Consider the following 24668-nt stretch of genomic DNA (forward strand, 5'->3'; position numbering starts at 1 on the left):
AGCTGAATAGATTAATCTTCATCTTTGCTTTTATTTCATGAAGTTCATCCACTCCTGTTCTGATAACTTTGATAGTATCTATGCAATAGCATTTTAAGGCTTTATAATTCACAAAAACTGCAGCTGTACACAACCTTAATTATAAGTAGGGGGAAAAAAGTTTTTCTTTGTGCTTTTCTGTACAAGTAGTCACACACAATCAAGTACCCCAAGACATACTTAAGGTATATAAAGTAAGTGCAAGTGCACGCCATATAATTGATGACATTTAGAATAGGCAGTGTGGTTGTGGCACTTCCTAAAGACATTTGACAAAATGTAGTTGTTAGATCCACTTGCATGATGGTTACCTCATTATTTTTTTTTTTCTCTGCATTGAGCAGAATGCAGGGAATGCACAATTTGAATGATGTACTGAAACAATCCACCAGCATAAATTAACACAGCTGAACAGTTATTTTAATTCAAAGTGAGTAGCAGTGTAGCGACATTACATGGTGATTTACAGAATCAGGAACGTCTCTTAGACTGGCCTTGTATTCTGCTAACCCAGAAAAATGTGTCTCAACCACTCAAGTGAGAAACCTCTAGATCAGTTTTTATTTCAGCTGCAAATAAAAGAATAGTTCAGTTGTGCTCAATGAACAAGTGACTCACATTCAGGTTAGGCAGACACACACTTGAGTTAAGGGAGCACATCTCTGTGTCTAAGTGAACAGTGTAGCTGAGGCTTGGTCCTTAATGTTACAGGTAGGCTGATAAAAGAAAACTGATAAATTCCTTACCACCAGATAGTCTTCAAAACAATAGCTGTACTGTATAACTAATTGCTTCAGTTATAAGTCGGCTTTCTAGGGATATGTGATGGAAAGTGCATATCCATTACTTGGCCAGCAGTCCTTGCATAATTTCATGTGAAGTTTTAAAGCTTTGTTAATCTTAATACACCATCTTAGAGATGAAACACAATAGCTACCATCTAATATTTGTAATTTATATACAACAGTGTATTTTGTTTTATGTCTCTATTTGCAGAGAAATCATCTGGCAAGTTTCAAAACACTAATGTGCGTGTGAGTTCTGTAAATGTACACACCATTTTGCATGGTGTCAGTAAAAAATTACTGAATATCAGTATTATTTAACTACTTTCAGAACCGAGTAACATACTTGATCATCTGCAGTCTAGAAAATACAGTTGGAGCTTAGCAGCTGATGGCTGGAAAACTGTAAGTGAAGTGACTGTACTAAGGTTAAGAATAACCTAATGATGTTTTAATGATCTTACTGAAATTGGAAATCAACTGCTAGTTTTACTGTCAGAATGAGTCATTTAACCAAGACTTGATTGAGCAGAGGAACTGACCATATATTTTCAGTTTATGTATCTAGTTTTATTTTGTTCAGTTTATGTATCAGTTTTATTTTGAATTGCATTTTGTTTATCTGCCTGCATTCTATGAATATATCGTGCCATAATGATTGCAGAGGCATCCCTAGTTAAGAATGTAAGTGTATGCCTATGTCTTACAGCATTCCAGGGAGAAATATTTTGATATCATGAATCAATATGCACAAACATGCTAACACTGTTTGTGTATTCCATTGGAAGTTCACTCACTGCTTTCCTACAAATCATGTTGGTGCTGCTCAGAGAATGAATGGAGCTTAGTTCACAGCATGAAGATTCCAAATGCTTGTCTGGCACTGTTGTTCCAGAGAACAAGAATCAGAATCCCTCTTGCGGATTTTCTTCAGTGCTATTGTGCTTCACTTAAAAATCTCACTTAAGCTGTGGTTTAGTGTTTCTTTCTTAACTTTTCAAGTAATTTCCTCAAGAACATTGTGTCTCAGCACAATCTGCATTTAAAAGTTATTTTAAGGATGTACAATATTAAGTTTTCTTGCATTTCCACAGTAACAGGTCCCAATAATCACCTTGGTTTACCCTGTACTCCTTCAGGCAAAGTTCTCAGGGAAGTGTGACTTGGGTGAGGTTATGAGTAAGAAGTTCTGAACAGAGTTCATTATGATTAAGCATATATTTTGAAAAAGTTTTCAATGATAAGCTGTGCAGTTGCTGTATTGCTACTTTATTTTATGTTTAAAGAAGACCAATGATGTGTAAGGTCATGTGAAAGAGGAAACATTGTTAATAAAAATTATGTTCTCTTGCAGTTTTCCTGAAGGCACTCTTTTGTCTAACTCTGTCATGCTCAAAAAAGTGTAAAATATATTGTTGGAAACTAAGTGAAAAATTCTACAAGGAGAATCTGTTTTTTTTTTGTGTCAGTGTAATATAAGATGTAGTCTTCTGAGAATTTATAAGAAATATAGTGGACTGAAGATTAAGAAGCTAGCGATAGTACAAACAAATAAGAGATTAAATGGGGTTATCATGCACACAGACAATGAATAATTCATATGAGTGTCACCTCCAGAGCTGAAATAGTTGAAAAAGTGTAGAATCACGGTATACTGAATGATGGTAATAGCACAGATTATGAATGACCAATATAGCCATTATGTTGATTAGCTACCACAAATTAATGAGCTCAGTGCTTATGACTTCTAGGGAGTAAAGGTGGTAGGAGGAAGCATGGAGCATGGCATCAGGTACACAGCTCAGCAGTCTAGCTATGTGTCTTGCATTGGAGCTCAGAGCCTGGTTTATAAAACTAAATCAGACACTTAATACTTCTATTTTACTTTGTTTGTATAATAATTGGTCTTCTCTGTGGCGCATGAGATGGAGGACATTAAATAGCAGTTGGAAGTGAAACAATGCTAGGCAGACACTGGATAAGTAGTTAGGAGTACAGTGATTCTCTCTAGGGAATCATGTACAGGGTGTCACCTGCTGGCTGCAGCACAAAGGAGTGCCACAAGGAGACTGATAGGAAATAAAAAGCATACAATTAGGAAATAAAAAAAGTGAAAATTACTTTGAAACTCGGTAGGGGTGCCCAGCAATCCACTGCTCAGAAGCAGATGAAAACTACCTAGGTCAGAATCAAGTCATCCAAGTTCCACATGGCACTACTGATAATGAGTCCGTTGCCAGTGAATCAGTCAGTGCAAAACTATTTAAAGTGTCGGAACAGTCAAGGACATTTTGACTCATCTCATGACAGCGTTGAACTCATGTCAGTTAGAGGCAATCAGCAAATTAAGTTTGAAATCTCAAAAAGATTATCTCAATTTAAGAGACGATGTGTGAATCAATATCCTTTTGGATCTTTTAGTAGAAGAGGGATGTACGTTGATTCAAGCTTACAAGCTGCAGACAATGGTCTGTTAAAGCGATTATAGTCAAATGTCTGGCTGGTTGAAATCAATATCTGCAAATGTGAGATATTTGCATTTCTTTCTGCAAAGTTTTATTTAAAATAAACTAACCACTTTTTCCCACTCCGGGCTTTGAGTTACTGCTGTTTAAAATGTTGTCCATTCTACATTCAGTATTCTTAGAATCGGGTAATGCTATTAAAAATGGTGTAGGAAGAAATTAATGCCAGACTCTGATTATAATTGCTATCATGTACGTCATAGGAAAGAACTTGAATATTCTGTGAAAAGAACTTGATTTACTGTCACTTGTCTTCACTTAGCTTTCAGGTAGATTTCAAGAACATCAATACAGTGATGCTAGCTTATTTTAGATTTACTTAGCCACACTTTCAGCAATCTTGATGGAATATTTTGATTCCTTTAGTCCTTTCTCAGAGTAATTTTGAAGAAACACTAATTAAAGCTTTTCTTTTGAATAATGTATGTGCTTCACACTCAGAAGTTTAGCTTAGGGGACTTGCATTGACAAAAACACATTATATTCATTTCACTTAATTTCATTAGTGGGATTTCTCTTTGACTTTGTGGGAACATACGGATTTTCCTTCAGAGCATGTTAGAGCACAGAACGATTAGCAGAGCATTAGGAGTAACCACAGCTCAGGAACAATGTCAATGAGCCCTATGCAATTCATTGAGTTCTAGGGCGATTTGTAGATGTTCTGTTCAGTGGTGTATGAAACAGGATACACTGTATTATACTTGAGGCAATTTCTCTAGAGTTGCAATGGAGTCTGATACACGAAGTAACTCATAATTTCTCATGTAACAAGTAATATACTTCATATACTTTATTTACAATGGAAGAACTTAAAAACCTAACTTAAAAGGGATTTGTATGCAAACCTAGGAAAGATTACTTCGTTCTTATGTTTTTGCTACTCAAATTCGAAAGTTCTTCTAAAAATCTAGAGATTAGGGTAAAGAAGAGGAGAATCATGCTCTCATGAGGCAAAGGGTAACAGTAGAATATCATTGGTATTCTTCTGTGAAACTAAGCTTCCTGCAATAATGAGTGCAAAGCAGAGGCCAAACAAAGCAATACGTTTGGGTTCAATATCACATTCACCTTTTGTGGTCTGAGAGCATATGGGAACAAAAGAGAATACGAGCAGTGGTTTCAAATATTTCTTGTTATCTTTTTATTTCTTTACTGCTTTCTCTTCCATTCTGTCAGTTATCAGTGATCATCATTTTAAAACTACTTGTAGTTCTGGGAACAGCTCATACTCCTTTGTTGAGGCATCTATGATTGTCAGTAAAACTTTTCAGGCAATCATTTTATTTAATGTAAGCCAGTTTTACTCTCTTCTAGGCTACCAGAAGATTTTCCTGCTTCATCAGTCAGTCAGGGTTCCTGGCTGGGTCATATGTGTGAAGAATTCTGAATTGCTCTGCATTCATTCTCATTTTAGAGGAGATACTGCTCTTTGTTCTTGGTGTTGTATATCTGCTTACCATCTACACAGAATTTGTCAACGTTGATAGAATTGAGGTATTTTCTTCCAGTGTGAAGTTTAAGCAAGTGAAGAAATGTGAAAAAAAGATTCAGGACTGTCAATTTGAACGTTGGTTTTGTCTAGTGCAATTCACAAAGTTTACATTACACAGATATGAACTAGTAATAAGGCAGATATTTTAAGATTCTCTTCCAACAAGAAGAAACAAAGGAGTTAAGAGTTGGCTGATATTCCGCCACTGAGTTACTTAGTGAGTATCTGAAATTACAGCTGCTGTTTTACAGATTTGAAATTACAGTTTCAAAACCTTTGCAGTGCTGTCATGACTTCCCTCACCTACTCTTTCTCTTCTTCTGATTCTCTGATCATTCCTTTATTGTGTCATCCAGCTGAACATAATCTCCTCTTTCATCCTCCACTACACTTTCAGTGCATTTTTGTCACTTCCTTTTCTGTCTCTCTGAAGATAATATGTCTCAATATGATGAATTTAAAGGCCATCACAGTACCAATGATTCTCAATTCTACGTTTGTACTCTACATCCAATATCTCTTATAGACATCTAGTTGAAATGTAATGGTCAGAATTATGCTTCTGATTTTTTTTTATTTTTTTATTTTTTTTATTTTTTGTAGCCTTGACTACCACTGTATGTTGCTGGGCTGCATCTAAATTGGTCATCCTTGAAGATAGGATAATAGATTAAACTGAAACAGTGGAGTATTAACTCAGACACAAGCTATTACTTTCCCTTCAAGGGGAGGTTGGGGAGTGGGGGGAGGAAAGTACTTATGTATGTAGCAATACAAGTTCCTAGAAGGATCAGCTCTTCCTATTCTAATGTGAAATGAGGGAATGATGGAACTAGTGTTTGTTGTTGTTGTTCTAGTCTTAGGCATACAGTCAAAAGACAAGCCTACACATGCTATCTGGTTGTTATAAAGCAAGTGTGACCCTTCACAATAGCTAGAGTTCATATTACAGAACAAGTTCCTATTATTTCTTGCAATCCCTCAAGACGAGAAATTTTCAAGAGTTTCATTTCTACCTCCACTGTTTGGACACAGCTTTCTGATAGCATAAGTAATGCCTTCATGAAACACAATTAAGCTGTCCATGCAACCTTGTTTTTGTCATGGGTTTTGTTATGCCGCCCTGAGGCAAGTCCTTCCAATGTTGCATACCTTATTTATCCACAAGTAGTCATCTTCATTTGTATTCCTGTGGCTTCTGGTTTCATCCCCTGATTGCTGTGCCACATTATTAAAGGCTCACTGACAGCTCTGTAAGATAATGGTTTCTTAAGTGTGTGTGTGTATATATATATATATATATATGTATATATATATATTTGTATGCAATCTCAACATGATATTTTTGAGACTTTTCTTTGATTCTCTTCAGGTTACAGTATCTCTAAAGTGCCTGCTTCTCACCTGATGCTCATACTGTACATGAATCTTCTAAGCTTTTCTGGTGCCTGCATCTTTCCTTGCAAGATAAAATCCAAGACTGGGGATGATTATTGTTTCAGATCTAAGGTGGGGGGAAATGATCTTCCTCTTTAGAAAGAGGATCATTAAAACTTGTGCAGCAGATGTGCCATTTTGAAGGGGCACTACTATAATTGATGAGTACAGTTTTTATATGAAGATAGCTCATCTCTTCATATCTCCTCAGGCACTTGTTGTCTTTGTAGTCAGGATTTTTAAGTAACTTCTTGTTTAGTATTTTTTGAAACTATAGAATGTTCTTCCTTTTTCCAAGGCAAAAGCCCAAAGTAAATGGTGCTACTCAGATGCTGTCCAAATTTTAACAATAGCAGGGTGATCCTATAGAAGACAATAGATTTGAAAAAAAACTACTTAAAAATACCTATCTTCTAAAAAATTGTACAGCTTTTGAGAGTCACTGTGTTAATTTTAGACATAAAATGTGACTAGCTGTTGTACATAAGGGTATTAGTATAAATAAAGTATTATGTTCTATAGGGGAACTATACCTTTATAAAGCCGAGTGCTTTGGCTGTATTTGAGGAACGGTTTTCAGCTGTTCTTAATATCTGTCTTCTGAAAAGAGTCTTACTTCTGTGTACGTCTGTGGAAGTGAGTCTCAGTGTGTATGTATACTGCATTCATATATACTATGAACTGTACTATATACTATACATATATACTGCATTCAATATATACCAGTTTAAACAGTACAACTTTACTGACTTGCCATTAAACTGTGCTGCTGCTAGATGTAACAGCTTTTTCCTTTTTTAAGTACAGAAAAACTCAGTTATGTCTACGTGGAAATGTTGTTCCAACTAATAAAGAAAATTTCCACAGTTCCATTCCATGCTTGTAATGTAGAAAAGTGGCAAATAGGATGTAGCACATCACCATTCCTGCAAGCTTATGAAAGTCAAATTTTAGTCTGTCCTTTTACTGTGCTGAAACATTTACACCTGTGTTTAGTTGCGCTCAAATGTGTTCAAATTCTGCTGTGTGGTAGTGTTTAGAAACATTTTGCACACTTCAAGTAGGTATAAGCAGGCACAGAGAAAGCTGGAAGCAGTGGACAGTCAGGCTAGATGTGGCTGTCCTAAAAGAAGCAATAGTCATTTGTACTGAATAAATATACAACTAGTATATGAAATCTGAATTAAAAATAAGCAATTATTATTCTGTCCTTTTTGTATATTCTGGATGCTTCATTCCCAATCATGATATCTAGATTTCTTCTCCACAGTCCAGAGTTCCTTCATCACTATATTTGCTTTCTTTTTTTAATCTTATTTCTTTCTATTTCAAAGGCTATGCTTTGGAAAACATGTAGCTTTTAGATCTTTTCCCCTTGAAACAAACACTGTGTTACTTGAAAATGTAAATGGAAAATGGATACTCTACTATCTTCCAATTCAAATACTCCATTACGTAACAATTTCTGTTAGTCTGTGATCTTTTTTCTGATGGTTAGGGGATAGCCTTAAGAACCAGTCTTAAGAGACTTAAACTGAGCTTTCTCACCTGAACATCTAAGAAGGAGATTCAGTCTCCATAGTAAGTGCTTCCCCTTCCCTCTCACTGAAATCCACTGTTTTAAAACTGCAAATTCTCTTCAATAACTGTCTTAATTTTAGTCTGGTTTATTATAACTTTGTTATAACTATTATAACTCTTATTATAAATGTTTCTTTGTCACTATTAGACATAAAATGTACCGGTCATTATAACTGAATACCATTAAAAGGCAGTTCTTATTGGATTCCTGGCCTTTGTTTTCATCTTCTCTCAGATCTACTCTGCTGGTGAACTAAAAACAAGCAGCAACAACAAAAACAATCTCACAGATGTCTCAAGATTAGAATGCTCAAGTTTTATGTTTTATTTCTTGATTTAAAAAAAAAAAAAAAAAAAAAGATAAAGAAAAGAGCAATAGATTATAATCAACATTGTTTATTTCACTGCTTGATTTCTTAAATACTAAGGACTGGATTATGAGCTTGTCTGTGGATAATCAGGAAAGGCCAAGAACTGCCTATTTTGAAAATCCTTTCTAACCATTGGGCAGGAATCTGTATGTAGCAAAGCTGGTGGTAGCTTTTAATTCCTGATTAGTGCCATTTGAAAAGCTGTAGAATTTAACTGGCTGGACAGTAATCAGAAAGCAGAAACAAACAAGCTGGGAATGCTTAGTGGATAAGCATCATGATTATTAGCCTGACACTGGAAACCTCACTGCAGTACTCAAAGAAAACAAGGATTTTTATCTTAAAGAAGTAATGTGCACTTTTAGTTAAAAAATAGTTGGAGCAACTTGTAATGTTAGTAAGACTTTTTCTTGCTATTTATGTAACTATGTACGTATAGTGGAATGAATTCCCATAGCAATAGGATTGTCAGTTCTTACTTCTGCTGGCCCTTGAATACTTGGCCATATGTTCAGCTGCTTGGCTTGGTTACACTTGAGTCTCAGATTAACCTCTAGAGGCTTCAATATGTGAATGCCCTCTGCTTGCTTGCATTGCAGACCCACAAACGAGAAGGAAACAGTAGATATCTAAAGGTGTTCTCAGAATAAGATGTATTTCTTTTCTGCAGCTCTTGAAAGGATTAATTAACACTTATACCCATGAAGGATAGGAGATACCACACTCTTTACTTTACACTTCACATTTTTAATGTATATTTATGCTTCCACATGTTAACCAGGTTTCTGACAGGCCGAATATCACATATTTATACATTACAGAACGAGTGGTTTTTGTGCAGCAAGTATAAGAGCAGGAAGTTTAAGTTTATGATTTAAAACATCTTCTGTCATATTTATCATACAGTTGTTAATACCTCAACATAATCTGGATTTTTTTGTACATCTCTTGTTCAGCCGCAAATAAATTATCTACCATAGTACCAATCAGTCTAGTTGTCTCCTCTTCAGACTTGAAAGTAGATGGTATGTTGGGGGAGGGGGGGGGCGTGAAATATTGAATGCAAGATATGTTTGACTCTTAACAAAGCAAAAAGAGTAAAAATAAATGAAAGACTGAAATTTGATGTAAATATAATGGGCTGAACAACATCAGAGTTTACAGAGGTGATGGAGATGGGAGAAGTAGTAGCTTTTGTCAAATTGAAAGATATGTCAAAGCACAGAAGCAATAAGCAGATTAAATTATAAAGTTACAGGCAAAACAAGGCTTACTTACAAGAATCATATGAACATTACTCATTTAGAATTAGTTTAGAGAAATGATTGTTTACATTCATTTAAAACATTAATGCCTATCTGAAAAAGAAACTTCCTGGAATGGTAACCTAGCATATTAAGTTTAAAAAAGTAATAATCAGAAAAACTAACAGAAGGAATAATGAAATTAAATTGAAATCAATGTGGATGTGTTTGAAGTTTTTTTTTTTTTTCATTTAGAATATTTCTGTAATAACTAAGACTTGCATGTCATACTATGTAAAATCAAATCATGTTCTATATCTTAGTTTGCAGAAGTTTTTTATTGGAATAGTGGTGATCTGATTCAAATGACAAGAAACCTATTTTGATGAGATTGTCTAATTTTTATTAAGTGTGGTTAGAAACTCATGCAGAAAATGAGAAATAACAAGAGGTGTATTTGTGATCCTGTGATTATTTGAGACTTGTCTAAGAATTATTGAATTGTGACTTGGGTATTTCATTAATATAGCTTTGACTTATGCTACTATAATAATGATTTTGTGCATGTTAACCAGTAAACTGAATTTCAACAAGTTAGTTAATGAAGAAATATGTTTAAGGAGTGGAGAGCTCATTTTAATACAGTTGGGAGCATTTTATAAGGCTCCAATTGGAAACAACGCGTAACGTGATCAGAGCACTTCGGAAGTGTTTCAGTTATTTCCTTGTTAAGAAATTGGTCACTTTTTGGGCTGTTGATTTGAGAGAGACTGTTGTTTTTCATTAAATGGTTCATCCATCTGCAGGCTAAGAGATAAGAGGATCACAGAAATAACTCTAATATCTATTAAACTCCATGGGTTTTATTTTTTTTCTCTTCTTTCTCTGAATGGAGAGAGGTATATTTCTATTAGAGTTTTTCTCATTAGGATGAGATTTTCTCCCTCTTATCAAGTAAATTAAGTAAATGGTAGGACTTGATCATTCTCAACCTAATTTTCTGGGTCAATTTGGGACATAAATGTGTCCAGGCTAAGGTGTAATTTACCCACTGAATCTGTGCATAAGTATTAATGTTAGTATGGTCATAGAGGGATATGTTAAATGTGCAAAGTGGATTCTTTATACAATAAATGAGAAATTGTCTGCTTTTGATTAATATAGTTCAGTTTGAGAGTATGAGGAAGAGGCAATTTATGGAAGTTCTAGTGATCTTGTTTTGCATCCATCTTCCACAGACTTTGAAAGAGAAAACAAAATAAAATAAGCCTTCTTAAGATAGAGTAATTATAGGCAAACAGTCTTGTTTTTGATGTGAATTTTGACTGGCAATATTTGACACAGTTATCTAGAGAAGTACACTTTCAAAAAGTGTTACTAAAAGTAACTTAAGCTTCTGTTTGTGGTAATGTTTAGTAAACTTTGTTTACTCTCCTGTCTATAGTTTTGGTTCAAATGCAATAGCTTATTTCTTCTAACAGCTCATCTCATCAATTTTCTTGTGCAAATATGTTCTTTCATTTTCTTTAATTAAATTATGAGCTTGTCTGGCCTTTTAGGAAAGGCAAAACATTATCTGAGGAGATGCAGACCTGTAGATTCTTTCACTGCTTATTGGTTGGCTTTTTCAAGAAACAAATACATGTTTTTCTGACTTTTTCATCTCATCATTTGGCCAAAAGTAGTTTGCAAATGTACTCGTTGCTACTAGCCCAGCTTCTTAGAATGCTTTGTTATAATACCATTAATTTTCAAGAGAGACTGACGGGCACCCTGGAATTAAGATACTGCTGACTATTAATCAACACTAGCTATGCCACATTTTCCCCCCATGTTGGGCAGCCCATTTCATTACTGTAAAAAGACCCACTTCAACATCCTAGCAATGTTTCCCATATGCCATGGCCACTATTGTTGGTGTACTAAATAAAATGGAAAAAAAGGTGCATTTTCAAACAAAGCATCCAGTTGAAGCAGTTGATCAGGATAAAAAAATAAAAGGGAACAAGCAGTTATTTACTATGTTTTATTTTATTTTCAGAATTATCTCTTCATCAGTTAGCACTGAAGACAAACTGCAAGCATCACAAATAACAGTATAGTAATATGTGGCATTACTAAAGGAAGAGCAGTTAAGTCCTTGTAGCTGCAATGCCCACAGTTGTTTCCTTGTATTTTTTTTTTTTTAGTGCAATCTTATACTTTTATCTGTGTCAATGCTGGATGTGCTGAAGCACTGAAAAAGATAGGTACGATTTTTGTTTTATTTGGTGCAACCATTTTGGATTATATTTTTATGAGTTTTTTAAGCTCCTTTTAAAATAAAGATCAAAGCTGTTGGCTTTATTCATCACATTTTTTGCAAAGCCAGATAAATCACAGAAGTGAAAGAAAGAAGATGCAGTGTATCTACACACAGTAAGATTGAAAACTGAGAGTAAAGCTTTTAAATAAAACACACACACACACACAAAAAACTTGACAACAACAAAAATCAATCCTGCAAAGTTTAAATATTGCACTCCTTAATAGATTGTAGAGGATTTGAAAGGAACATTTATTTATGACTTGTGTTCGCTGTTGCTATTAAATACACATGATCTCAGTAACTCTGGATTGGTGAGACCCTCTCATGTCCGTGCACAGAAATAAAATGCTTGAGTTGGAGACAAACTTCTGCTGATGTTCTTGAAGTTGTTTTATGCCAATTCAGAGCTTTGTGTCTGATACTTATCACATTTACCTGAATCTGTGTCTCTGCAATGCCTTTTCAAAATTGCTTATCAATTTCTCTAATGCATTGTAGAGAAAGTGAGGGTATTTTTTTTTACTATGTGCTATTTTCTATGCTTGAATCACCATTCTTGCTTTAGTTTAGTGAGTATTTGTTCATGTTTCTATGTGTTGTAGAAAAATCTTAAGTAGCTCAAATACTATGTTGTTTGTTCATCAATTATCATGTTTTACATGTTTGATTGAATTTCATGTATGGGAGAATAAAGCATGGGTTGTCTTCTAATGTAGCAATTCCTTTTTTCTTATTTTATAACAAGATGCATCATTCATAACATTCTGTAAGAGTTTGTTTATCCCTCTGCAAGCATCCAGATTGCTCATGCATTTTACTTGTGCTTGGAGTTGTCCGGTTCTATATTACCACCATGGCATGTGCTTAAAACATTTGTGTAATCTCATTTGAAGATCAACAGGTAGTGATTTCTAATTCTTTTTTTTTGTAATCTGAAGTTTATTTGCACTGTAAACCTGCAAACCATCATGCTATGTCTAGAATTAAACCTAAAAAAAAAAAATAATAAAATCTTAGCTTCTTTGATTGTAACATAAATAGAAAAGGAAGAGTCTGTGGAAGTAGTTTTGGAGTAATCTCTAAGTTGTAATGAAAGACTTTTTGGGCTTGTTAATTATATAAGGCATTCTGGAAATGTTAGCAGTACTGTTTCTGACTAGACAGTCTTTCTCACCAGATCATAATTAAATAGTTTTGTTCTCTGAAATCCCCTTCTTGTTCAGAGAGCTGTGATTCATGTAGCATGCAAGTTGATAACCTGGCTGTAAGCTGCTGTAAGCACCAGACAGATGCGAGCTTTGTAACCCCCTTTGTAACTGGGAGGAGAAATAATGTTGTTTGTCCTTCACTTGCTAAGTTCAGATTAATTTTATTTCTGATGAAGCTATTAATTTAGATGTGGCAATAAATGAATAAAGTAGTTCTGTCCAGAATATAATGCATGGAATCTATTGAAAAATTATTCTTTGCTAAGTTTTTTTTTGTTTTTTTTTTAAAGCTTTTTAATCACATCTTGTTTGTGAAGAGGAAATGTTTGTTATTCTTTTCTAAAACCCCTGTACTGCACAAAATTCTGTGAGAAGTTTTACTGAAGCCCTTGCTTCAAACACAAGATTTAATAGAAAGGGGAAAGCAAAAGAAAACAAAGATGAAGAAAACGGTATTGCTTCTCCCTAAGTGAGGATTAATCAGTCAGTGATTGGCTGGAACAAAGTCACTTGTCCCGTCATGATGGAGTTTGCCTCTTGTTCATTGCTTGAGACCTGGGTGCACAAGCCACTCACAGTGAGTGCTCAGAGCTCCACCTGTCCTGGGGTGCCCATTACTGCAGTCCACAGCAGTAAGAACAGCCATCTAGACTTTATTTTTCTTGATAAAAATCAATGTACCACAAGCTAATTTTTATTTTTTATATCCCCTTGGTATGTAAAAGAATGCGCCATATCTGGCAGAATGTGCAGAAGATTTTCAATAGTTCTCTTTAACAAACAAGCAGTCCTTCATTTTTCAGCGTTCAGAGACCTTTTAAAATGGCTGGAGAAAACAACGTATTCTGTAAAACCATGAAATTCAGCTGAGAACGTAATGCTTGTAGCAACAGCAGTGAGCCTGAGTACCAGCATTTTAATGTACTGAATACTATACCCATCTTTTGCAAAGATTTTGTATTGCTTTTGCAATTAAAGCTATTGAAACACCATTTGTTAGAGAAGTGGTTTTCACTTTTCAGTTTTCATATTGTATGCACACCATATATCACTGTTTTGAAATAAGGCTGTAGTATGCTTGTAGTGTATATCCATAGAGCACTTCTTTGCTGCTGATGTAATCAGCTTCAAGTTATGCTGCCTCAAGGAGAATTAATCTTTGGTAGGTTGGTTGAAGAAAAAAAAAAACAAACCCAGAAACCAAAAAAACAAGACTAGCCAGATGGTAAAGGAAAAATAATATATGATGCTCTGTTTTACAAATTGTGATTAATTTCAGTTTCATTTTATAATGCTTGAAGACTAAAGCTTTTAAAGTCCAAAACCTTGTTTGAGGAAGTATGGTGACACTTAGAAACTTAAACTGAAATACAGCATCAGCTGATTCATTCTACCATGTACATAAATTTTAAATTAATTTGGAAGGCTTTAATTGGCAGAGAGGAAATACAATAATGCATATGTAGGAGAAGATTTATTGTTAAATGGAAATCAGACTATTCTAGCTTCCAGTCAAAGCTATGATTGGTTAGTAGTTTTGATAAGCTAGTTCAGTTTTTCCTGCAAATATTAATTTCAGCAAACATTAATAGCTTGCTCCCATCTTCTTTCACATGCTTCTTTGGTCTTCCACAATGAAAAGAAATTCTTCAGAATGGGAGAATTTGGGTATGCTGCGAATTTATCAGTTTGGAAACTTTGCTTAGACCAGGTCACTTAAGTGTATACATGAAGAAGGACAACTTAAGAACAAACAAACACGTAACTGAAAATTAAATCTTGTACTCATTGCACCCCAGTTCACAAAATAGGTTTTTTTTAAAATTTCTTCTTCAATACTGAGGGGCATTGCTTTAGTGTGTTCTTAGCTATAAAAGGGACCTGTTCAGCTGCTTTAGCAGTAGTTAGTAGTTGACCTCCTTTTCGCAGTATTTTTTCTTTAAAAAAGAGGAAGAAAACATAGAAGTTGAGATTGGTGGAGTATGGCGATAGCAATACAACAAATTACACGCAAAATCTGCCATTTGGACAAAGCGTGCATGAAGAAAGTAATGAATGCTGATGCATCTCTTATAAAAGAATAAGTATAGCTGAACTCTTAAATTAGCTTGTTTTCCTACGAAACTGTGTGCTGCATTACTCTGTTTTAAGGCACTGTTTTATCAATGGATATTGATGTCTGAGATGAATATTGAATTATTAAATTATTATTTTTTTCATAGTTTGCTTACTAATAATTGCATTATTTTGCTTAAACCTAACTGGAAAATTGGCTTCCTGAAACTATTAGAATTTAATAGTGGGTATGCTTGAATACTCAACTTTCTGATCTTCATATTTTCTTAGCTTTTGGAGAATAGAATCTCTACAGCCGCGTCACAGTAGCAGCTAATGTAGAAACTTACTTTAAATGCAATGTATCTTTAAATGAAAATAGTTTCAAAAAACTACTGAAAATATGTAAAGGGGGTTACACACAAAACATGTTTTAGATGCAAGTTGTCACACAAAAATAAAGAAAATAAGGAAAAAAGTAAGACTTTTTCAAGAAGCTTTTTCTTCTTGTTGCCGAAAAATATTGTCTGAATATTGTGCTTTGCAAATTGTTGTCATGGAATAAAACAATACGAGCTGTCACCAAGTTGGCAGCAAAGAAGTAGAGTCTTGCACAAATCTAAGAAATGTTTTGTTTGCTAGCATTTGTTATACATAAAAACTTACAGATGTATATAAGCACACATGTATTTTTATTAAAATTTAATCTAAGCATAGCAGTGATTGAGATATAAATACAGAAGCCCAATTATGATATCTGTTTCCCATACTGAATGCATTAGGAAAACAAATTTGATTTGTGTGTTGGCATATTGTGTTGCAATGTCTGAATTAGTAGATACATTGATAGCAATAGGAAATTGGTGTAGATGACCTTTAAAGGTTCCTTCCAACTCCAAGGCTTCCAAGATAGAGTAATGGAAGTACTTCCCTGAGAGGACAGGAAGAAAACTGCTGCTCAAGTGAGTTTAATTTTATTTAGAGATGTTGGGAGTTTTTGGTGTCTTTGAATCCTTGGTGCCATTTTCACTATATTCTAAATTACAAACGTGATCAGCCATTGATTATAATGTACTCTTCAAAACATGTAAGCTATTCTTTTGCTTGTATCCATTTGGATTCAGATATGTGCAATAACGGGAAAAGGAAATATTCAAGAAGCACACTGAAGATTTAATGGCATTAGTATCTCATGGTGTAAGATGCTTTCTTTTCTCCTTTCTTTTGTGATTATTTATGCACATATATGCGGGTGTGTGAATAATTCTGCCTGGGATGTGACTTTGAATTCTGAAAAAGTTGAAAAAGAGTAGATTGATGATAAACTTATGCTTTGAGCTGCTTCTTGCTATATCAAGTATGTTATTCTTTCGCAATCTTGATATCTACAGTTCAAGTCAATTTATACAAATAATGATTTTTTTGTTTGCTTTCTGGTTTGTTTTATTATAAAAGTTTTTGAGTTTAGGAAATGGGTTTAGGAGTGTAGGAAATATTCAAATCTTAAAACCAGATTTTGTGGTAAGTGGGTAAGTGTTGGTAGCATCAAAGACAGGCATATATTTTCCTGATAGTTACTATTAATACTTAACAGGTTTTCTGACTTGTCATAAAATCAGAATGAAAATGAAGATGCTTCAATATGAAAAAGTCATCTTCTACTGATTCATTTTATTCTTCCCTCAGGACAGATGACTTGCTACAGAGCTAAATGCTAAGTATCATGTGCTACAGTCTTGTACAACTGATGCCTCTCCACTCTGTGATACACAACACTTAATTACGTACTTAATTTCAGTGTATGTTGGTCCATTTTGTCAACTAATTAGATTGTTTGAAATGCCATTTGGTAGAAACAATCCAATCTGCTTTGCCATTTGGTACTTCGTTAATTTACTTTCAATGGTTTGTTTTTATTGAAAATGAAAGAAAAGAAGAGAAAAAGAGAAAAAGGTGTTTTTTTTTTTTGTTACAAGATAGCTAAAATATCAATACGAAAACAAACTGAAGAATGCGCACAAGTTTTTGGTAGGTCAGCTCTGCACGCCATTCAGGACTGCTGTATACGTGCACCCATCCAGAACTCTTCTTCATTTCAGCTCTGTGTGAGAGAGAGCTGATGGTCTCGTAAGGAATCACTTTGTTTTTTCCAACTTGTGTACAAAGACAAGCTTCCTTCCAAGCTTCCAGAAAGGAGATATCTGCAGCCTGTGATTGTCTGCAATAGTGTTTGATAACTGAAAATATTCTGTAATGAAAGAAAGCTCCTCCTTCAACTTCTTGTTTTCCAAAGCTGATTGCCTGTGGCATGATTGTTTTACCTGTGTTTGAGCAAGAGACAGTGCTTACTCAGTGCTTTAAGTCAGGGAACCAGCCTTGAATAAAGAATAAAAGGTTGCCTTCACTCACAGAGCATTTTGGGCTCTGGGCACTTTGGACTCTGTATGTATGTAATGTAAGGTATGTTTAGCACCCATCAATTTCTTTTTGCTAGAACATGTAATAAAGCTTCATTTTGTCTGGAATTTCGAACATTTCTGCTCAGAGGGAAAAGATAAATTCTATTTGTAGGTCACTTGACCTTCCTTTTTGATCTCAGCAGTGTGTGAGCTCCCTATATCGCCTCACCTCACATTAGAGCAAGGCCTTTAGCTTTCGGACACTCATTTTATTTGATTTATTAGCTTCAATTCTAACAATATTGTATTATAGTGTGTTATCTTACTTGCTCACGGAACCGGGCCAAAGCAGCCCATAAACCATTGACAGACCAGAGGGGAAAATCTTGGATTTTGTGGATGCCTCTTCCCTTGAGACATTCAATGCCAAGCTGGGTGGAGCTTTGAGCAACTCGTTCTATACCCCCCCTTCCTATAGCAGGGGGGTTGGAACTAGATGATCTTAAAGGTCCCTTCCAACCCAAACCATTCTGTGATATCTGTGATCGATTTTTCACATAAAGTAAAACAGACTTACTATTCTGAGGTCTGAATTTATAGAAAGTAGTCAATTAAAGCACATCTTGTTGGTTCTCTGCAGAAGTCTTTCACAATACTCAGAGTAGGGAAAAAATCTTTGTTTTTAATAGCTCTTTCTTCTCACAGACTGTTCAAACACACATTTCTTTCTTCTGTTTGAAGGCTGTTGCTTATATCAAAACGTGTGTTAGGATTCATCAACCTTGAGGTATATTACATCACCATGAAGAAAAATGCAAGTTGTGTTTGTCTTCTGAGGAACTATGCTTTTGGGATGTCCCTTCACTACCTTGTTAAGAATCTGAAAAACTGAATGGACATCAAATCCAAGTCAGTTCCTTCCTTGTGATTGGCATACACAGAATCAAACCACAGTATGCACTGATGAGATGGCATGGAAGGTAATTCTACACAAATTTTTATACATACAGTGATTTTGTGTGCATGTGTGGTTATACTCAACACTGACTAATGAAAGAAATGAAAGATTTGATGATTTTTTATTCTGGAGTTTGTGTAACATTCAGGAATGCTGCTTTATGTTAACATTAGACTCTTTCCCAAATAAATGCATAAATGGAAAGAAAGCTTTCTGCAAATATGAAAGATGACAGTCATGCTTGTCTAAAAGAGTAATTTTGGAAAACAGATGAATTTTTAGCTACCCTTCGTTAGTACCCTGCAAGTTGCTTTCATCTTAATATTTCAATTCCTAGGAGTGCTTGGGCACTGTTTCCTATAAAAAGTGTATTTGTCTTGCTCCTTTCCCAGATCAAATAATTCTCATGCTCTTAGCTCTCCAAAGGATAGGCACAGCTAACAACAGCTCTAGCCTGAGTCTTCAGTGCAACTTATCTCCTTCTGAAATGAGCTGGTATATCTTGGGCAGGAATGGAGAAAGCTAAGTGAGGGATATTGGGAAAGCAAAAAGAAGGAATTTCTCTTTGTAAGACAGCAGAGCTACTTGGAGCTCTATTTTATCTACTACTGAACCTCCCAGATGTGTATCCCTACTAAATCCATTATTTTGCAAATAAGTTAAAAGTATTTAGCAAATACAGTGTTGTTGTTTTTTGGTGTTTTTTTTTGTTTTTTTTTAAAATATATATATATTTTTATTTTTTTTTAGCATATGGGAGGCTAATCCAGGATTTTTTGCTAGTTAGTGTTTATATACAAATATATAAAAAACACCACTGATTCAAATTTTGTTGAAGGCAATACCAAATTGAGCTCAGGGGGCTGAAAGCCTGAAGGCTGGCTCTTTTACATTTTGAAGTATGTGTTGTAATGTGAGTTTCCCATCAACTCGTCTGCTAGTAGAAGTGAGATGTGGCTGTTTGTAGCTAGAGGCGGCAAGAGTTTTGTCTGAGAATTGTTAATGTAAACTAAACAAAAAGCTGTGAATAATATCTTTACTAGTGATTTAAATGAGATTTTTTTTTCAGAGTAGTCTAGTACAAACTCTAAAATCTAAAAGCTCTAAAAATATGACAGTCTTCATAATACAGTACAGTTTAAAGTAATTAAAGTAATACATACTTATTAATTATTGATACTTCCTCTCACTCTACAAAGCAGCAGTTCTTCCTATGTGAATATCTGTATTTTTAGATGACTCACGCATAGTATTTAACAACTCATCTCAGCAAGTATCTGAGAGATTGGCTCTGTTATTTGGGGATTGACAGAAAACTATCAGTTTCTGTAAATAGCCTATTTATTTATGGAAATGTCAAGATCTTTCTAAAAGCTTTAGTCAAGGAAAAACAGCATTGAAAATTATATGAATTAGATTATATTATTATATGAATTATATTAAGCTATGTTAACCAGGAATTATATATATATATATTTGTATTAGTTATCTTTAAATGGTTGCACCAACACTAACTAAAATAAGTTACAGAAATCCTTTGTTATTACCAGTCTGTCTTGTTTAGCTGCTTGACTTGATGATCCTTGTGGGTTCTATCTGGCTCAGGATGTTCTATCATTCTGGTGTCGAACAATGCAAATTGCTTTAAAAAAAGCAATTTTTAATTATAAAATTAGAAAAAATACTTCATGCTGAACACTACTGTATTTTATAGCTCATCAAATATACTCAAACTATATTGTCTTTGAAATGTGTTGTCAGATACTGAGCTCAAATTAGTATGGGAATCTTCTGAATTTTGCCATAAAACGTGCAAAAAAAAAATCTTTTATAGATATAGTAGTTAAATGTTGGAGAAGACTGTAAAATCAATTTTTTTCTTTAACATAGATGCTTTTTTTTTTTTTTTTTTAGTATTTCTGTTATGTAAAGAGAAGGGTTTTAGTGTTTGTTTGGTTTTTTTTTTGGTTTTGTTTTTTGCTTTTGGAGTTACAGATGCAACCATCATTCTTTTGAAATCTGCACTGCAAATCTCTGGGGTTGGGTACCTTGACCTCTCTCTCTCATTTTTTTTGGAGGCCAATCTCTGACGAGCTTACTGGGAGATACAGGACATCAATACAATATTTTAAAATTATATAAGATCTTCTATGGAGAAGGTGTTTTTGTTCCCAGTGTTCTCTTCCATAAGCTTTCAGCTGAGAACTTGTCCTCTCATTACAGAGTAGAGATACACTCTCTGTTTCTATGAACAGTGAAAATAGGGTAAAATCTAACACATTTTCGTAACTGAAGCACAAAGGGAGTTCTCTTACCTAGAAGATGACTTTAAATTCTGGTCCTGAGTTTTCAGGTATGTGTTTCTTAATTAGTGAACTCCACCTGTTAGCTTGTAATGTCTCTCATTATAACCTAAAGGTGTGCCCATTCTTGTTTTTGCCATGTGGATTGTGGGGGGATGTGAGAACTTAGGGTGTTTTGTGTTGACTGAAAAGTGGCTACAATTAGAAAAAGCTGTTTCTTTGCCTGAGATTTACTTTAATCTGGGGAGGAGCTCTTTTGAAGCCTGTGGGCATTTGCAAATATTTCCACATGTCAAGACAGTTTAAGTTGTGGAAGAGTCTGGGGCTGTGAAATGAGTGACTAAGTGCAGAGACCTGGTTTGTTTAAAGTGTTCATCTCAGTAATGATGTGTTGGCAACTTAGAAATCATTCTTCATTAGTTTCAACTGAATGCAAGCCAGAATGCACAGCTCAAGAGAGAAAGTATCTTGTGTCAACAAACTAACCACAGGAGGCTCTGGCTTCATGGTGATGCACAAAAATGTGCTAAAATGTTATAAGAGTATGGGAAGCCAAAAAAGAGAACCTCCTCTTGTGTGATCTGACACGTAAATAAGAGCATTGATCTGACGTAAACAAGTGGATTAATCTGAGTTCTGATGGTCTACAGTCGTCAATACACTTTTATGATAAACTGGTACTTTTGGGGGCGAGAAAAGCCCTTTACCTGCCCTTCACTGATTCTTATCATAAAAGAAAACATTAAAGGAACAGCAGGACAAGATGTATATTTCAAGCAAACCAGAAGAGGTTTTCTTTTCTGTTTGATTTTGCACTTGGGGAATTTTACTTCATCTCTCCCTTCAAAGGTACCAGTGAATTCATTTACTATAGCCTGAGGTTACAATAGCAAAATAAAGGCTTACAGCTTAACATTCTTCAGGGAAAAAAAAGCACCAAAATAATTCAATTAGGCTAACTGACTTAGTCTTAGGCACTTGTGAAGTTGGGAAGGACATGTAACTTCTGATTTTAAAGGAGGTAGTCAGTAAACTGAAAACAGAAGAGATTGGAAGAGAGCACTTGGACAAAAAATGTCATTTGGCTTTCAGTTCTTTACCTGGTGAGCAAAGCTTTGAAGTGCAAGACCAAGAGGTCATATGGGGAAGACTTGTCAGTTCTGCAGGTAATGAATTTAGTCAGGAAGATAAAATGTTCATTAAAGTTGAGGTAGCTGAATATTTTATACAGGTGACCATACGATCATGAGAATTTTGTCCTAATGATAATACAGCTGTTTCTTCTCTGAAGTAAGTTACCTAACCTTAAGTGAATAATTTGTCTTCAAGACTTGATGTATTATTTTTTTAAGTGTCTTTTTCTGGTTTTCTGAAATTTCATTTGATGAATTTAGGAGGTGAACGTATGTCAGACAAACCTTCATTATTTCTAGATTATTTTGATCAGATGTATTGGAGATATTTAAAGCCTTAATATGTCTGAATATTAAACATGTAAATTTGTCTTCATAATGTCATTTAGGAGTCTGCTAATATTTATATTCTAATATTTTTGTAAAATCTTGTTTCTGTGCACAAATCTGGTAGAATTTTGAAGTAAATCAGATTTATGGTCATCTGGATTAAATTTCATTGATATACCTTTCCTAGTGATTTGTCTTGTATTTCTTTGAACAGCACTATCCTTCAGTTCCAAGACTTCAATAGCCAAAGCAAGTTCTACCTATCTATCTATCATATTCTTCTAGTCGACATCCCATTGTGCAGTGTTTCTGAATGCTAATGGCAAGTTTCATTTCTTGGCACCCCTATCTAATCAAGTTTTCTTAGGTTTCCTAATTTGCCGGTATATTTTTATCTCTGTTACAGGGTGAAAAATATCAGTGAATGAAAACTCAAATTCATAGTAGGGAATAGACATCAGAAATGTATACAAATAAAATGCACGCCACTTAAATTCTTATTTGTGGGTCTTCGCAGAAAGTGTGTTGGCAGCCTTCTGCGCGATTTCCTCCCTACATTCTCAGTATTATTTTCCTGAAAAGAAACCTTATGCATTCTTGAGCTTACATGTGGACGCTCAAATCAGGATTTGTAAGTGTGTGGTGTGATCCTTAGGATGCTTGTGCAAATGGGCAGTTCCTTCTGCCTTCTTTGCCAACTCCTTCTTATCTTGCTGGATACTTTCCTGCTGCTGCACTTGTCACCTTTCTGTGACTAAACTTAGAGATTCTTCAGAGAGAAGAGGATTGAGCTTTGGCTCATCTTCTCAACTGTGATATTTTTCAGGCTAACAATTTAAATAGGCTTGACGCAAGTTGTTCCTTTACTTTTATATAAAAACAAATGTAATAGGAAAAAATATTTTCCCCTTCTTTCCATGCTGTTTCATTTTCTTTTATACATAGCCACCACCCTGTGATTTGAGATATCTTTTTTTAAAGCAGAACCAGGTACAAATAGAATTCCTGCTCTTCCTGTTTCCCTGTGGGTTTCTTTTTAATCCGCTAGTTTCTGTGATGCTCAAAATCAGTTTTTAATCTCCCCAGTTAAAAATAGAGTTGAGTTCAATAAACAAGAAGATGAAATCAATTTATAAATTTATTTTCTGGGACAGGTAAATATATCCCTCCCTAATTGTATGTATGTATTCAATTCCTCCCCAAATCTTCACAAGTAATCCTGCTTTCACAAACATATTTAGTTTCCTTTTTGGAGATGAGTGTTGCAGATGGTGAGATTTTTGTTTAAAAGAAAAAAGAAATTAATCTGGAAATAAACCAAAGAGGATTTATAACTATGATGGGAGAAAACAGATGAAGAAAGGAAACTTGAAGTTATCTAGGTTATTTAAAAGACATTTGAAGTCTGTTATAACTGTTAGATTGTATTTATCTTCCATACAGAACTGTCAATTTAAATTTTAGAACTTCTTGTGAGGTCATCATATATATCATATATATTTTGTGGCATGTTTTAATACTTAAAAATTCTTTTTTTTTTTTCTTCATCTTTTTGTTATTTTTGTTCCTTAAAAGCTACAAGGCAATTTATTTTTCTTTTTAATACAAACACATACTTTCCTGATTACTATAATCAGTTCACATGCAATAATAGCATTAGCTGTGGTAATTATATGCATCACCTGGACTTCCATTTGGCTTGATGGAAAAAAATCAATAATTCAAGCAGGCAGGAGTGTGAAGCTGATTATTTGTTCAAGTGATCAGTGATAAGATTGCATTTGATCAAATTCATCTGTTAACAAATTTTAGTAATTATTATACTTTTTTAAAATACAAAAAACTCCTAAATAAAGGTGTACGCTCTTTTTGCTGGGCACAACAAAAGGATCAAGTTCTGAGGATAAACCTGTTGAAAATTGCTGGCTTTACAGTATCCATAGTAACTGATGTGTTAGAGTGTTCTGAAGCCCAAAGAGTTAAAGCACCTGAAAACTACTGAATGCTATCAGTTTGTGTTAAAATGAGTCCAGAACACAATTTCTAAAATAGTGAAGATACTCATTAAACAGTCACTGTATATCCAAATTGTGACAGGACATTCTGTGTCAGTGGTGTTCTATTAGGGCACGCTGTAAGGAAGAATATGAATAAGCCTATGAATAAGAATAAGCCTATGAAACATTTGTCCTCTCTGTCTTGGAGAAAGTAAGGAAGTGGTGAAGAAAAAGAGGTCTCATGACCTTATGACATAAAAACAAGCAGATGAAGAAGGAGACCACTGAGATTAATTATGCTACATATTAAATAATGTGTCTGTGAAGTATCAGCTCTGCGTGTGCTAGACAGTTAAGAGAAATGTGAGGAAAAGTCAGCAAAGCAGTAAGTTCTTTCATCACAGGGCCAGTTATTTGCTGAACATTGCTGAAGGCCTAGCATCCCCCAAAAGAGTTTCTGGGATAAAAGGAGGCACCTTGTAGTTGTGTTCCATGATGAG

General features: G+C 34.6%; 1 protein-coding gene across 2 annotated transcripts in view; it reads left to right on the top strand.

The window, feature by feature from the left end:
• The window catches only part of PCDH11X (protocadherin 11 X-linked), a 389820-nt gene that overhangs the window by 45203 nt on the left and 319949 nt on the right, over positions 1 to 24668 (top strand). The window lies entirely within an intron of this gene.

This window comes from Tympanuchus pallidicinctus, unplaced genomic scaffold, assembly GCF_026119805.1.
Source record: "Tympanuchus pallidicinctus isolate F22 unplaced genomic scaffold, pur_lepc_1.0 scaffold13, whole genome shotgun sequence".
NCBI lineage: Eukaryota > Metazoa > Chordata > Aves > Galliformes > Phasianidae > Tympanuchus > Tympanuchus pallidicinctus.